The following is a 16,173-nucleotide window of genomic DNA, read 5'->3' as shown; positions in this document are numbered from 1 at the left end:
CCTGTCATAGGACCAACATTGCATAAGTGGTATTAACATGTAGAACTACTTTGTGTCTGCATCTGGCACAACTTTTCCTGGACAGATGACTCACATTCATTCTGCCCTTAACTGCTGAGTCTTTCAAAGCAAATTCTTGTACTAGTCTTTCTTTCTGTAATGAGCAAAAAATTATTTTCATTGTATATGGCGGTGTGCTTCTACATATCCCGCTGCCAGGTGTTGCTGTGAACCAGGTGGCAGTCCATCCTGCTCTGAGTCCTGACTGTTTCACAGGCTTGCTAGGACTGTGTCATGAAGGCACTTTGAGAAGTGAAGGAAGAAAGGTATTTTGCTTTTTCCTTAGAGACCAGCAAACACAAGTGCTGGCCCAAAGAGTTGCTATATATGTGAGTGGTGATATACTAAATGTACTCACTTATCTCAGAATTGTCTGCTGGTGGTAATAGTAGATGTTACCAGCCTCAGGGTGTGAAGATACAGATAGCCCCAGAAGACCTTCTTCAGACACTTATCAAGATTTTCGCTCCCTGGGCTATATGCCTGGTCAATATGCCAAAAACACCAGAGGGGCTCTTTATACCACATGCAAGCCTTTTCCCAGGCACAGTCCTGAGACATGCAGACCCCCATGCTGAGCTCAGCTCTTCTGTCCATCGCTGTGGTCTTGCTCAGGCATATGTACATGGCCTTTAGGTCTGCAGGCCTCCTGTTTCCCCAGTAATCACTGCTCCTCCTGGTGTCTCGTTCCTACACACCCATTCCTGGACTTTTGTGTCATTTCTGTGCTACTGCATCAGCAATGGCACAGGAGCCAGCTCCTTGCAGAGCCAACCCCAGACCCTGGATGTTCATCAGGCCGTTACAGCAGTGTCACCAACTGGACACTGAGTAGGGCAACTCATGAGTCACATAGCACCCGGAGGTGATCCAGGAATTCCTGTGTGAGTGGTGTGCACTCTACAACCCAAATAAATAAAAATTCTTATATAAATGTAACACACTTATGCTGACACTGATTTGCAGGTAAAATAGCAAAAGCACAGCTCTGCTTCTTTTATAAGATTGAGGGTTGGCTTGAGATACAAATAAGTAGCTGTTTTATTTCTTGCTTCACCCTTAGGACCAATGCTCACTGATGTTGATATTTAAAGAAGCACTTTCTTCAGCATGGCTACAATCCAGGGTGTGTGGTGGTCTTTTTTTTCCCTATGCTGGTTTCAAATGAGATGTAGGTGTCTAGGTGGGTGGGTTGAGTGACATATTAGTGAGGAAGCTTCCTCCCCATTCAGAGCTACATGGAGAAGTCAGAAAGGCATCGTTTGAAAAAGTGACAGGCAGATCATGTTGGACTATTGCTGATGAAAAAGAGTTTAAATTCATCAAGAATTTTGAATTTGGAAGTGCATTGCTACAGAGAGCGGGGTGAAGTGAACTTCACTAACCTCTATAAATATTATCTGTCTTTTAATTTCAGATTTGTTCCTCGAAAAGCCTTTCAAAATGCACGCTGCCTAATTTCAGCTCCTGGCATCCAATCAAACTAGCTATCTAACAACAAGGAGCAGAGGAAGTCTGTCCTTCATCTCCATTTAGAAGTAAAAGATTCCCCCTTCTCCCCTGCCCAACCCCCCAGCCTGGCTCTGAAGGTCTTCCAATTATCTCCTTTACCTGCCACATTAAAAAGTAAAACATATGAGTTTCCAGAGCTACAGAGTCTGAGGACAAGCCACTGTGGCAAAGCCATGACATTAGAACAGATGGAAAACTTCTCGGGAACAAAATGTGCACAAAAAAATGGGTTCTGGCTTTGAAGTGTATATTCACGGTGGGTGCTTTCATGTCTTTTGAAAAGCCCTAGCTCAAATATGACCTACTTAGGCAACATTCTTATTTATGTCTCCAACTAAGGAGCTGTATATTTAGCAAATGAGAGGAAATCATCCCCCTGTCATGTTTATAGATTGGAGCAAACTTTGCTGTTTAATTCTTCAACAGATTTGTCTCCATAAAAGTGGATGTAATTTAAACACTGTTAAAAAAATCAATAAATTCCAGAAACTTGGGATAAATGGAATCATAATTTTAAATATATATATATATTATATATGTACAGACATACATACAGAGAAAGAAAGAGAGAACATTTATTCAGTAGACTGCAGTTAAACCATATTTATTTAACTGGTTCCAGAGTAATAGATAAGGCTGAGCAAAGGTGGAGAGAGAATCATAAGACTTTGCCATTTTAATTGATGCTAAATGCTAACTATTGTGTAAGATAATGAGGAACACAGGAAATCTTAACTCTTCATGGACTAGGTAGGTTTATCTGGACTAAAATGAAAAGAGATCAAAACAGATTCTTCTGTTCAAGAAATTGAAGCTGAAAGGCATCTCAGAAGGACATCTAGTTTGTCTCCCAAAGGCAAGATAAATGAGACCCATGTTATTCTGGACTGAAATCTGTCTAACCCCCAAGGATGGTCATTTGGTAAGCTTCCAAGCAGGCTATTTTCCGTTTTTGTAGTTATCACTAGTAGAAGGATCTTGGCTAAGAGACATCCAAGCTATGTCTCTCACTGAGGTTACAGCCCATTACCCCCAGTCCCAGTAGACAAAGAGGACAGATTATTTCTTTCTGCTTTTCAGTAACCTTTCAAGATTTATCATGTTCCTTCTTTCTTCTTTAGATTTGGCAACCCCAGTTTGTTCGGTCTTCTCTCACGGATCATGTTCCTAGTTGATCAAAAGTGCATCACCCTACTGAGTCACATCTCACCTATAACCTCCTCTGAGATGATCCAGTCCAGAACCCAGATCCTTCTCTTCAAGACAGCTGCTTTGCCAGTCATTTACTCTCCTTGCATTTATGTCATTGAGTGTTCCCACTACAACAGAAGAGAGTCTTGCAACTGTCCACACCACAGTCTGTACAGGCCAGTCATCCAACTTCTCCAGGTTACTTTGCATTCCGAACCTGTTTTCTACCTGGCCCACATCCCATCCCAGCCTGCAAAGCAAAGAAGAACCCTCTGTTTTCCACCTTCACACCTCACACTCCGGCCCAGCACAGATCCCAAAGAATGCCTTTCAAAATCTCCTTGCAGTTCCACCGGTAACCATTGGTAACTGCTCTCTGACTGCAGCTTGCCAGGCAGCTGTAGGACAGGACAGCTCCTTCTTGTCATGGTTTCTCCATGTCTTATGACTGTGTCTTGTAAAACAGTATCAAAAACCTTATTAAAATAAAGACTTGTGCTTTTTTCCTTTCTACAAGGTCTGTTGCTTTGTCTCACAAGGAAAAGAGATTGGTTACAGGTGATTTACTCCTGACAAACACCTGCTAGATGTCCTGCTCATACCCTCATTCCCTTCAAGGTGTTTGTGATCTGTTGCTTGATTGTTCGTTCCATGTATTGGCAAGTCTCACTTGACTAGAAATCCCCAGATTCAGCTTTTTTACCTTGTTATGGATAGACACTATCTCTGCTCTTCTTCCACCCTCCAGAACATCTCTTGTCCTTCATGACATCTGGGGATAAACACTAAACTTTCTGGAATTGTTTCAGCCAGTTCTCTGGTTCTCTCTACCCCAGGTTGAATTTCATGAGACCCAATAAATTAAAAAAAAAAATTGTTTATCTCAGTATTTTCTAATCTCATTTTTCCTCACTGTAGCCTGAACTACTATCTCCTAGTCACTGGCTGTATTAAGCCTCCAATCATAGCTGAGCTTCTTAACCGAACACTGATTCAGAAGTTGATAATATGATTTATTTCAGATAACACTTTGGGGGAATATTCTAGTCTTTCACAACCTTCAAGTTATTTCTTAGCTACCTGATGCTCAATGGCCCTCTTAATCTCCTAAATGGGAAGGAGTGCTTGGCACTCTTACAAAACCAAGCCCCTAGCTGAGGTTCAGACTTTGACAGAAATGAGGTATTTGAAAACAACTGTGATTTTTCCTGATCAAAGCTGATTTGAAAATACTCTAAGAATACTTATCTTCTTGATGTTCCAGCTAAATGTAGAAGGGTTGTGGCGTGCAGAAATGGAAGTACGGCTTCAAAACCCTGTCCACATTGTCAGTGAGAGTTCCAAACCTTTATTCTGCAACTCAACAGTCTGGTCTACCTTAAACTGCTTAATTCTCCCACCTCACCTTCCCAAGTCATATTTATATGTGTCTCTTTAACACTTGTTTAGAGAACACCTACAAATCCACTGATGAAATTTAAAAATCCAAAAGGAACACTCTCCCTCAAAATGGATTAAAACAGTGTCAGCTCCCTTGAAGTTAATGAACGAATACTATTCCTTAGAGCTGTTTTTATTCCTTCTGATATCCTAAATGATGCTGAATCAGAAAGGGTGAAGTAACTGAAATCCAGATATGTTAGTTTCTGCTCCATTAGGAAAAGGAAAAATCAATTTGGCAAAACATAAAAAAAGAAAATCAATAGGAAAAGAAATTTTATTTTCACTTGAGAACTAAAAATATATCACAAACAATGGTGAGTGAAAATTATTCATTGATTTGTATAACACCTTTTACAAGCCCAAAAAGTGCTCCAAAGAATTATAGATTATTTAAATCTAAGGATCACTTACCACCAAAATGCACCTATCTCTAGGGTGGAATGCAGCTGCTACAAAATCATACTAGCAAACACTACACCACAGCTTTAGGGCACAAATGCTTTATCAAAAGATGCATCAAGGGAAGTTGAAAATGCAGAATTGGAATATGAAATGCAGGCTGGAATATGACCACACTGCAACTATATTGATTTCAGTTTAAACTTAAACTCACAGAAGATAGGTCTATCAGCCCATTAAACAAACTCTGGCTCACAAAGTCCCTAAAATGCTCTATGTCACAAGCTGGGATAATAGGCCAGAGGATGGGTCAGTTTGCGTTTGCCCTATTCCTTCTGCTCTTTCCCTGGTCACTATCAGAAACCCGATGGCACCAGCCTAGATGGACCTTAGCTCTGACCTAGCATAGCTGTTCTCAGGTCCTGAGCTCACATGCGGGGCCATGAGGCACCGCTGCACTGCAGCCAGCGCAGCCTCACATCTGTTGGCTCAGCAGCAGGGCAGCCATCTCTGGCAGAAGGGCAGGTGGTGCAGCCGACAAGGCAGCCTTTTGTACTCTCCGGCATGAATCACCATACTCATCCGGAGGCACTCTAAATCCTCAATGTTAAGCACACATTAAGTTGTTTCAGGATATGGGCCGCATTTATAGCACTGTCATTAGTAGCAAGGGCTTGCACTGCATAAAATTACACAAAGTACCTTTTGTACCTCGAGATGTACTTAGCAAGCAAACTCCTAGGGGCAGGGAATGTGCAGTCTTCTGTTTCTCTAAAGCACCTTATTCAATTACGGCAATATAAAAATGATTTATAACAATCTATTAAAAATACAACTCAAGTGACTTATCACTCCTGGGGTCCTGGGAATATACTGTAGGATTTGCCCTTTAATTGTAAATCAAATCTAGTGGCCAGTACCTCATGTTTTAGAGAAAGATGAAAACTATTGATACACCTCACCACTTGCAAGTGCAGCATGTCTCAGGTGATACAATCTTGGGTCATCAGCCAAAACATGACGAGGGGGAAGCAGAAATATAGAAGAAAGTGGCAGAAATTTCTGCTCCCTACAGTCTGTAACCCAATCAGTTCTTCCACTGATCAGGAAGCCTCCATCAGTCCAAGGGCTGCTGCAGGGCAGGTGGGCAGGCACAATGAAAACACTTGCCATCACTGCCATGGTGTTCCTTTCTGCCCAGGATGTTTCTTTCTCCCTCAGCTTTCTCTGGAAAAGCTTTTTGGGAAGATGAAAGCCCAAAATAGCAGCAAGACAGAGTAAACAGCTTGCCTAAAAGGCCACAAGCTGCACTGGAAAGAGATTCACAAAGTATCTTGCACCCACAGTCCTAGGCAATCTGCATTACACTGGGTGACCCAGAGCCCTGGGGACAGCTGAAGCTATGTGTGTGTGGGCTAGAAGCACAGAACCTATTTCGCCGCACCCAGCTCAGTAACCCAAGTCTACCCGTTCCTGTGCTGAGGAAGACTAAGGATATGTAATAAGAAAATCTCGAATTAGAAACCTGACCCCTCTCTTCTGTCCTCCGAATAGTCAAAAGTCTATTGTGCAAAATAGTCTGCATCAACATCAAAATAGATATCATGTGCACCAGAGGCATGTGCCACATCTGACAAAATACTTCTAATTCTGACCATTAGCAGACGTGGATGGAAACTATTTGCACTCAGGAACTGCCTGTTATTGGCAAAGCGTGTTGATAAAGCTGTATTCATAGGAAAGCCCAGGCCAGGAACTGACCTATTTGGTCAATAAACTCTTTCCTCTGCTTTTTCTGACAGTGATATCTAGCAGCTCTTTTTATAAGTTGATATAGTTGTACCTTGAAAACAATATCGGAGCAGATGAGGGAGGTTTACTCTTTCCTACAAAGCCACTGGAGTTATCATACAGCATGAGGTAGAAATCCATAATGCACAGCTAATCAGAGATGCCCTCACCTGCTAAAACTAGCCAAGAACTTGATACTTAAGAAAAAAAATTTAATTTTAATGTAATATTGAATAGAATTGATATATATATCCACATATGGAAAATGGCAGAGGTTGTAGGAATACTAAATTCTTCTTTGCTTTCACACTTTCTACCAACACAATTCTACCAACCCTCAGCTTCTCCCTCTCCCACTGCTCCTTCCCCCACTTGGGGTTTGTCCCCATAGTTGGAAGAACTCTTAAAATCTTCCATTCTTAAGGAAGATTCAAACATAAAGGCCACTACTAGTACAGAATAATTTTCTTTTGCTGTAAAATTATCAATACATTGCTTCCTATTGGTTTCCTTGCCCAACTCCCTAAGGATTAGCAGAACACCAGCGACACGTGATGCTCTTCCCCTACTTGGATTTCTGTGTAAGATTCCTTTGTAGACACTCTAGCACCTAATACTGGCTCACACTATACTTTTCCCCAGTAACGTCACTCTCTCTTCCAAAAAGCTGTATTTTTTCAGAGTTTTGTCTGTTGAAAAAAAACTATTCTTTGGTTATATTTGGCTGAAGCCGGCCAACCAGTTCAAAAGTCACTGAAAAGACAGCTACACACCTCACCTCACCCACAGTGCAACACAGAAGCCTCATTTTCTAAGGAAATGAGGCTAAAAAACAGTGAACCCAGAATCTTCTGTTCTCTCATTCTCTCATCTAACGTTCATCTTTGTTACAACCTCCTTCTGACAGGAATTGCCTTTATCTGTATTTTGTAAAGCTTTGAGCATACTGCCAGCACTTTAGTAGTAAAATACCATAGAAAACCATATATCTGAATATTATTATGCAGAAAATATGTGCATGTTCACACAGACAGCAGATATATAAAAATATTGAATATGTAATTTAAGGCTGTATTTGTGTTTAAGTATGTAGGTCAAACATAGGGCAAAGTTTTTTCTATTACCCACAAAACCTACATGTACACTGGACCAAAAGAAAGCACATAAACTTCTTTAATTCTGGATGCTAAAAGATGCAAGTTCTAACTAGCGTTTGGATGGGTGATTTCCCCAGGGAACCCCAGGTGTTCTGGGTACGAGCCAAGCAGTTATTGCTGAGCACTGGGGTTGAGGTTCACCTCACCTAACCTTAGCCATCTGTCTCCCTGCAGAGACTCGGGCACCTCCAGAGGGTGATACCTGGGAGGATGGAATGAATCAACCTGCCTGAGTCTCACCGCTGACCTCAGAGGTGGCCCAAACTACTCACTCAGATAACCGTGTAATTTTTGAATAACTACAGTTAAGTGAGATGAATGCCAAACTTGGTGAATATTAGCCTGCAAAAAACAAGCAAGCAGGAAGATTCCATATCACAGCTGAATGGAAACAAGAAAGAGCAAACCATAAACCCTAAATTCTCAGCTTCTACACAGAAGCAAGAACTGGTTTATAATACCTGGAAACTTCTGCAACTGCATGAAGAGGTCTTCATAAGAAATAAATAAATACTTCTAAGGCAACTTACAGTAACATTTTAAATATATTTATTGACAATGAAACTTTGAAGTACTCTCCTTATAGCTTTTAGTTACTGGAAAATGGTGATTGTTGACAGCAAATGGCAGAAGGGCAATTTCTACTTTGGTTCTGATTTGGGTAACTTCCTTTTAACCACCACAAAAATCAGAATGAAGATGTAGAGGGGAAAAGAAACCAAACAGATCCGCATAACCTGAGCTGGACTCTGCAGAAGAGGGTTCTAATTGCTCTACTTTCCCTACATCTCAGGTACAAAGGGTAACACGCACGACCCACTGGGCAGTGGGTTTAAAAATTGCTAGTTGTCCACTCATTTCTGCAGTTGAATTTGTTGGCCTTACAGTAATTCTATTGGCTTTGAAGTTCTACTTCCCATTAGTGCTATCAACCATGAGATATTGTTAGAGGGTTTTTTCGGGCTTTTTTTTCTGCCTTCACTGGATGGAACACAGCTTATCCCCATGTCCATTAAATATACATTTGAACAGCATTTCCACCTGCACTTTGTCACCTCGGGTTCTCAAGAGGTGTACCTCCACTTGGCTCTGAGCTCAAGGGCGCCCTTGATATCAGTCTGAGAGTGCCAACAGGCATGCTAATGCCCATTTGAAATAGCTTTTCCTTTGCCTCAGATGTTTTCATGCACTCAACAAATAAAAAGTCTGCTTCACTCTGTCTGCAGTGCTGTAGGACGACCTCACCTCATTCTGTCAGTGAGCTGCAGTTGCTTTCAGGCACCTTCTAGACTTTGCTTTCCTTCCTGGAGTGTGTTGTGTGTCCCCCCCCACTTAAAGATCCAAGTTAGCAAAAGGCTCTGAGTGTATTGATTTAAGCTTACCTTCTTGAAGGCACTCACCCCACTGCTGTTAATATTGTATTTCTTTTCAAAATGTCCACATTCCCCGGAAAATTAGAAACACCCTGTAATTACGAGCTGCTTCTGAACACGAAAGAACACAACTGCAAAGAGGGAACAAAAAGCTGAATTTTCTGCAAATAAAACTTTGGCAGTGAAGATAATTTGTTCTTCTGCTGTCAGTAAGAGGTGTCTATATGGGTCACTGAAGAGGTTCTTTACTGGGAATAAGTTAAATTCAGCATCTACCATCTTGTCCTGTGGGTGAAGCATGCTATCTCAAATACGCAATACAGCCCAAACTGGGTGTAATCTTTTTTAAACTTTCTTTTTTTATGAATCACTTCCAAGTCTTAGGGGTAGGACATCATGACAGCCAGTTCCTCAACAAAGAACTGACATGAGAACAAAAGCTATTCCTGAAGAGTTCTCAAAATAAAAGTGAGACAGATGAGTGAGGAAAAGTTGCATGGGTGTTTCTTCAAACAAGAACATGGTCAGGAAAGAAGTAGCAGAAAATATAGATTCATTAAAGCTGAACTGCCTCACAAAATTCTCAGTTCTGCAGAAATGTGCATTAGGGAAAAAACACTGTTAATATGTCAGGTTTGGACACCTTCAGAGCTAACAGTCTCAGTGTTTCATCTGAAAATGACTTCACATTTTTAATATATTTCTATATTTTACATTCTAGTACTGTATTGAATAACAAAATCAGCACAGTTGATTTGGAGTGAATCCTTCCTAGAACCTTCCTCTTGCAGGAGGAATTTTAAACTTTGGGACTTTCATTCTAAATTGAAGCCAAAGTAAATTTCAAAATCTTGAAAATCTTTGGAAAATGGAATTTCCATTCATTGCCTAATACTGCTTTGAACCTCAAACCTTTGTCAACAGCTAAGTTGAGCTTTGGGAGAAGATGCTCGCGTCTTTCTGAAACATGATTCCTGCCCGGTTTCCCTTTCCAATGGCATCTGGTAAGGGCTGCGTTGTTGTAAATCTAGACAAAACCTGCTAAGCAGTTGTCCTGAAAAACTACAAATAGTTAAGTACTTGGCCACATTCTGGACCCTGGGCAATTTCTTTCCATATAATTATTTCTGCTGTTGTCATTAGCTCTGGCACTCTCACTATTTATTACCATAGGTATTTCGAGACTCATAAAAATGTGATCTTACTCAAGGCTTAAGCAACACATGAAATAAATCAGCAGCACTGAACATTGGCTGACACTGGATGAAACCTGGCTGGGAACAGCTGGATTGCTCTCTTGACTAAATATTTACAAAAGCCATGATTATATCACTGAGTGACACCAGTGTGAATATAACAATTTATCAATCATCATGTTTAACTGAAATCCCTGCAGGAGGGGACGCATTCTCACTTAACAATAAATATCTACTGTATGCTAATTAAGTGACTTATTTTGCAGCTAACATTACTTCAGGGATATTTGGGCTTTTTAACTACCCATTTCCTAAGCACTGATTACTTCAGAGGCACAGAAAACACAGAGTTCAGCTGGGTTGTCCCTTGCACAGGTACCCACCCAGTAACACCACTGGAATTGCTAGGGGCACACATCGGAGCAAGAGCAAGGCCGAACCAACACACAGAATTTGCTTTCCATGCTCCCTCCACAGTTCCCCTCCCTGCTACAGGGTACCCATGGGCAGCAAGTACCATAACAGTCACCCTGCCATGCCCCCCACTGCCACAGAACCTGCTTCCCACCACCCCCAGCCACTTTGGTCTCCTGCCCTTGCACATCCTCTCCCAAGTAGCTGGTACATGCTCACAGTGCTGGCTGGTAGCTGTGTGTTCAAGCTGAAATGCCCATGTCTCTAAGAAAGGCTTCCTGAATTTTCTCACCCCATGTTGACCAGGTTGGGCACAACTGAGGGTTTGTTCACCCTGAAACTGCCTGAAGTTTCACCTCATAATGTGGGGCTCTACAGCACCAAATTCAGCCTTCCTGACAGCATCCACGAGTCTGTCTGGTCAGAGTGTGCAGGAAAACCTGCCTCCCTGCCAGCAGGGACATGGCTCTGTATCCATCAAACCTGGTTAGCACTGACTGGGTAACCTCCTGAAAAGGTCACTGGCCACCGAATACAAGCCTACCTGCTGCAAGGAGAGAAGGGTTGGGACATGAAGAGCTCTACCAAACTGTGGCATTACCAGGGAACATAAGGATCAGGTTCATACAGATGGGAGCAGCAAGTAAACCTGCTCAGGGCATCGGGAGGAGAAGGTTTTTGTGAAGATAAAGCCAGCACATGTCACACTGATATGAAATGCGTGTTTGGGCACCAGAAAACACAGCCACATGGCAGGAGCTTTTTATAAAATCTTCCACCTTCTGCTTCATGCCAGATTAACTCTCTTGTACCAGCAATGGCATGAGCAGTTCAGCTACCTTCCTGTCTCCTTCAGATTACAGGTTTTAGTGCAATGCAAGAGAAAATACAAATCTCCTATTTTCCAGTCCCACTGCACAGACACTTAAAAAAGTTTTTCTTCAAAATACCTCTCAGATACATGGATAACACAGTCTGTTTGTGTGGATCTCAAGCTAACATTCAAAAGGAACAGGTAGCATCCATGGCTCACCTCTGGAAACTGCTTTTGAACCTCGTCTTTCTTTCCAGGAATCGTCGTTCGAAAAGACAAAAAAGTTTGGGATGTTGAAGTCTCTGCTCCCTTAAGAGCCCGAGAAGAAAGTTTCCCTCATATGGATCTCAGAGATAGATTTTTTTAATTCCTATTTTTTACATGTTGAGAGTCTGCATAATAATTGTATTTTAGCCTTTGGAGCCCATCTGCCACTAAAAGGGAAATTTCACCTTCTTCTTTCTACCTACAGAGAGGTCTATAAATCAGTAAGCACACAGACATGGGAGCACAGGACTTGGTTGCCCTTCCAGGAGCCCTTAATGGCTCAGACAATCACAGCAAGTGCTCTTTTCAGAAACACAGGGAAGGAGGAGAGAAGTCACGATAAATTTAGTTTTCTTTTGAAGTTAATAACCTCCTACAAAGGCTTTTGGTAAAACACAGACACCTTAACATTTTTTTCCTTTCAAACCATTTTTTCTCTATTTTTCCCTCAGATGGTAAAATCTGAGGAAACCTGTCTCTTCAGAAGTAACTGCTTTGTGTGAATGACATCAGCAGACCACGAGGTTACCACTGGTAAGTTGGCACCCTGAGGGGAATGAAATGAAATCTCTTATCAGCCTACTTGCTCCTCTTCTTTTTTACATTTGGTGCCTTTTGTAATATGCAAAGCGAAGGAAATGTTTTGCTCCCCTTGATTTTTTTTCACCTTTTTTTTCCCCTCAGGAGAAGGAACAATATATTTAACTGGTTTCTCCAAGGTCTCAGCTGCAGCTTCAGGTCTGTTTGGTACCTCAGTCAGAGGTGAATGATTTATACTCCCTCCTCTTTCTGCCTCACATCAGACCTTCTGTCACCTACCACTGGGTTCTCCAGAGGCTTGTTTCAGGCAGTTTGAAAACCCAGGGCCTTCTCAGGGGAAGGAGACTGCCATAAATGTGGCTAATGTTAACTTCTACAAACTCCTCCACCACGGCAAAGGCTCTGCTGTCTTAACTTCAAAACCACAGCAGATATAACCTCTTATCAATTTCCCAGGGCGGCTATCCTGTTGTAACTCTCCTCCTTTGGGGCCTCTCTCAGGTCAGAAAGTGTCAGAGGCAGAGACTGTTGGCTGAAGGGAGATGATGAGGAGGAGACAATGGGTGAAAGTATGGGAAAGTGGTTACAGCACAAGAGGATTCCCTTCCCTGTATAAAGGATTTCCAACAGGTGGAGCCAGTAGTGCAGCTACCCACAAAAATAGGGAACTAACTCCAAAGGTGAAAGCTCCAAGGGAAGATTCCAAGAGAGAGAGGTTCATTGCAGGAGAACATCTGAAATAATAAACCTATCACAATGCACTTGGCCACAGAGGTGTCTCCTGGTTTATCAACCATTAGCCTCAGGAAAGGAGATGGGACTTTATGCGTATGTTTTGAATAAGCCTTATGCATCCAGTAAGTACACGTTCTCCCACCTCAATGCATCCCACAAAGTCAACCAGCTTGTTAAAAGCAGCAACCAGGAAGGGCTAAAGAGTAACAAACATGAGAGACCCTGGGAGAAAAAAAAAAAAGCACCTTTTCTGGAGATTGGCTGTCTTCATGCAACCAACAGTTTAATCTTCCCCAAACTGAGCTTTGAAAAAAAGATGCTAAATCACTGCAGGATTCCAAGTCTGGAGTACAGCATGAGAGCCTGGATGTCATCGGGAGAATTGTTCACATGCTGTCACATATAGCTCCTCACCAGGTGAGGGAATATGTGGAAGCAGGAAGAGAATGCTAACCCAAGGTGGGGTGGAGGAGAACTTCCAAAAACCTGCAAGGGAAAATGAACGGTTAAGGAACGGAACTGTACACACCGATCTCTATTGCTTTTACAAACAACATGCTTTTACAAACTGTGTTAAAATAAAAAAATGTATCTTCCTTTTTGAATAAAATAAAAAGAAGAATGCATATTTTCTTTCTGAAGAAACTATGTCACTATACCCACCTGACACTACTCAACACTTGCAAAGCAGAAGATGCCTGTATCCCCATGCATACTTTGAGAATACTCGGCCGGATCCCCCCCAGGGAGAGGTGCAGAAAGCCAGGTCTGGTTTAGGAGCTATCAGTCAGCAAAGGACAAGAAAAGATGTCAGCCACCTTGCAAGTGTGACAAGGATAGGAAAGTGGACTGAGAGGTGAATGGGTAACTTCAGCACATGACAGAGACATGATAGAAAGGCATGAGGGATGAGACAGTGAAGACACTGTTTTTTGAAGGATGACACAACTTAAAACAGAACAAGTTTGGTCAAATGTTTATCATAGTCTCTACAGGAACCTCCACTGTTCCCGTTTATTAATTTTAATGATATGGTATCTGCAGTTCCTGGTTAGAACCAAGGCTGCCCTGACAAATGCATCACAACAGGATGGGGTCCAGCTATGCACAGTGTAAAGAGAAGGAAGATAAATAGCACACCAAGAATAAAACAATCCTCATGGGTTTTGAAGCCTTTGAGAGTCCAAATTGTCTTTTTCAGGAAATTATTCTCTGCCAAAAAACTTGTCTTCATTCCAGACAAAGCCAATACCACATCTGAAATTTCCCAAGCATGAAAAAAACAGCAAACACTATAGCATTAGCTACAAATAGAGCATCAAAACAAATACATCTCAAATGGCTTTCTAAACAGTATAGGTTTCAATTAATCCATGCATCCTAACTTGCCTGAGTAGTTCTATGTACACATATATACACATCTGCAGTTTTTAAAAACATAAATAGACATTTGTACCTGTCTCTCCATTTTGTTGCAGCTGTGTCCTCTTTATGTTTCTCCAAGAAATCATGTTTTGACACAAAAAAATATTTCTCTCCCAGCAGCCTGTCTTGAGGCTGTAAAGAAAGCTATGGACTCAACAGGAATGAAGCCAGAAGCGTTCCAGTGACACTTGGGAGAGGGACACAGGACATACTCCTAAAACTTGGAGTGTGCAAGGCTCACAAGTACTGATGGTTAGCCTGCCTCTGGCAGGTTTCACCCTTTCTGATGGCAACATGAAGGAAAACATGAACATGTGGGACTGATCTCCCCTACTTGTAATTCCCTAGAAGTCCAGGCAGCTAGAGGAGAGCACTAGTCATCCAGGCTCCCTTTGTACTCAGTGGAGAGCAAGTGATCCCTTCAGAAAAAGATTCATCCCTTCCTAGATGGATACCTGAGGCAGACAGGATGAATCATCCTCTGAAGGTGTTCTCTTTCTGCAGAGAGTCCTCCTGCCACTGCAAAGGAGCCTCAGACCACCACCATAGATTTGATGCCTGTTACAAGCCAGATGAGAAGAATCCCTCCCAAAGCAACTCTTTCAAAGCAATATCAGTGTCATCTAAGGATGACCCAGCTGAGTCCTCTATTCCACCATGTGTTGTGTCTTTCTGCCTTATTAGTTTATGGCATGTTCTCTGGTCTGGCAGAGAACGTGTTAATTTACAGCATTGGGCAGTACAGTGCCTCTGTTGAAAAACTGCCTGTGCTAAAACTATGCTCCATTTTTAATTATTGAGCTTTTTATTCTGACTGCTATATCGCAAGAAGTCATCATATTCTGCCCCACAACACTTCTCCACTGTTTACATCTACAAGACAGCTTCCTTCTTTTAACTCCAAAGTTGTTCCCAACTGGCTGAGTTTTGAGTGTAGTTTCACCATTTATTACTACATATCAAGCACAGGAAAATCTTTTGTGGTAAGAAGTAAAATCATTCCCATTTTTCTCCTGTCCTTCACTATAAGTCTGTCATGCATTAGGAAACACTGGCAAGGGAACCTGGGTTACTGTATTTCTTTGCAGAGGTACAAGCTTCTAGGAATACATTAAAGAACCCAACTTAATTTTACAAGTGCTGGTTGTATTCTTTGATATTTTCCACTTCAAGGACCGTCAGGTTTCCTCAAGTCCAGCAAAGAAAATTTTTTAAATCTTTGTGAATGCCAAAGGATTAAAGGATGAATTCAGAGATTTAGAGGCAGGTAACTGTTGTGGAAACAGCACCAGAAACCCTGTTTTCCAGTGAGCCCTACCAGTGAGCTGCTCTGTGGCCTTGAACAAATCACTTCACCTCTCTTATACTTCTGCTTTCTTGTCAATATTTTTGTCTGCTTAAGTGTGTGGCTTCTGGGGCAACTCCTGTGGGTTTGTAGAGTGCCTGCCAGTATAGGATCCCAGCATCAAACAGAATGATACTGTAGTACAAAAATAAGGAAAGAAATTTGGGAAGTACAGGGATTTGAAAGGAAATGCAATGTTTTTTTTTCAAACCTCTGATGCTACTGGGGTCTTCAGATCTCCAGGCTCTGAAGGTATAGCAGCTTTTTAAAGGAATAAGTGCTTGTCGTAGATCATAAGAGGGAAAAATGTAGTCATCCATGTTTTTATGACTGGCCTCTATTCTACTTGGCTTGGTTATGTTTAATACCTGTGGAGCAGGTAATTTTAATAAATAAAAAGAGAAAGAAAGGAAGAAAGTGTCAGCATGAGGTTGGGTATGAAGTTATTGAGAACAGGAGTGTAAATGTGTCAAGGAAATCCCCTGTGATCCAAAAGGGAATGCAAGTAGCT

General features: G+C 41.8%; 1 long non-coding RNA gene across 1 annotated transcript in view; it reads right to left on the bottom strand.

Moving 5' to 3' along the window:
- Positions 1-16,173, bottom strand: part of LOC127477354 (uncharacterized) — a 146,209-nt gene that overhangs the window by 84,562 nt on the left and 45,474 nt on the right. The window contains exon 3 of the long non-coding RNA XR_007906932.1: positions 13,138-13,378. This is a non-coding gene — a long non-coding RNA (uncharacterized LOC127477354). The remainder of the gene's footprint in view (positions 1-13,137; positions 13,379-16,173) is intronic.

The sequence above is a fragment of the Manacus candei genome, unplaced genomic scaffold (genome assembly GCF_025592945.1).
Source record: "Manacus candei isolate 608988 ecotype Guabito, Panama unplaced genomic scaffold, ASM2559294v1 h1tg000052l, whole genome shotgun sequence".
NCBI classification, from domain to species: domain Eukaryota; kingdom Metazoa; phylum Chordata; class Aves; order Passeriformes; family Pipridae; genus Manacus; species Manacus candei.
This window is presented reverse-complemented; position numbering and strand designations above follow the sequence as displayed.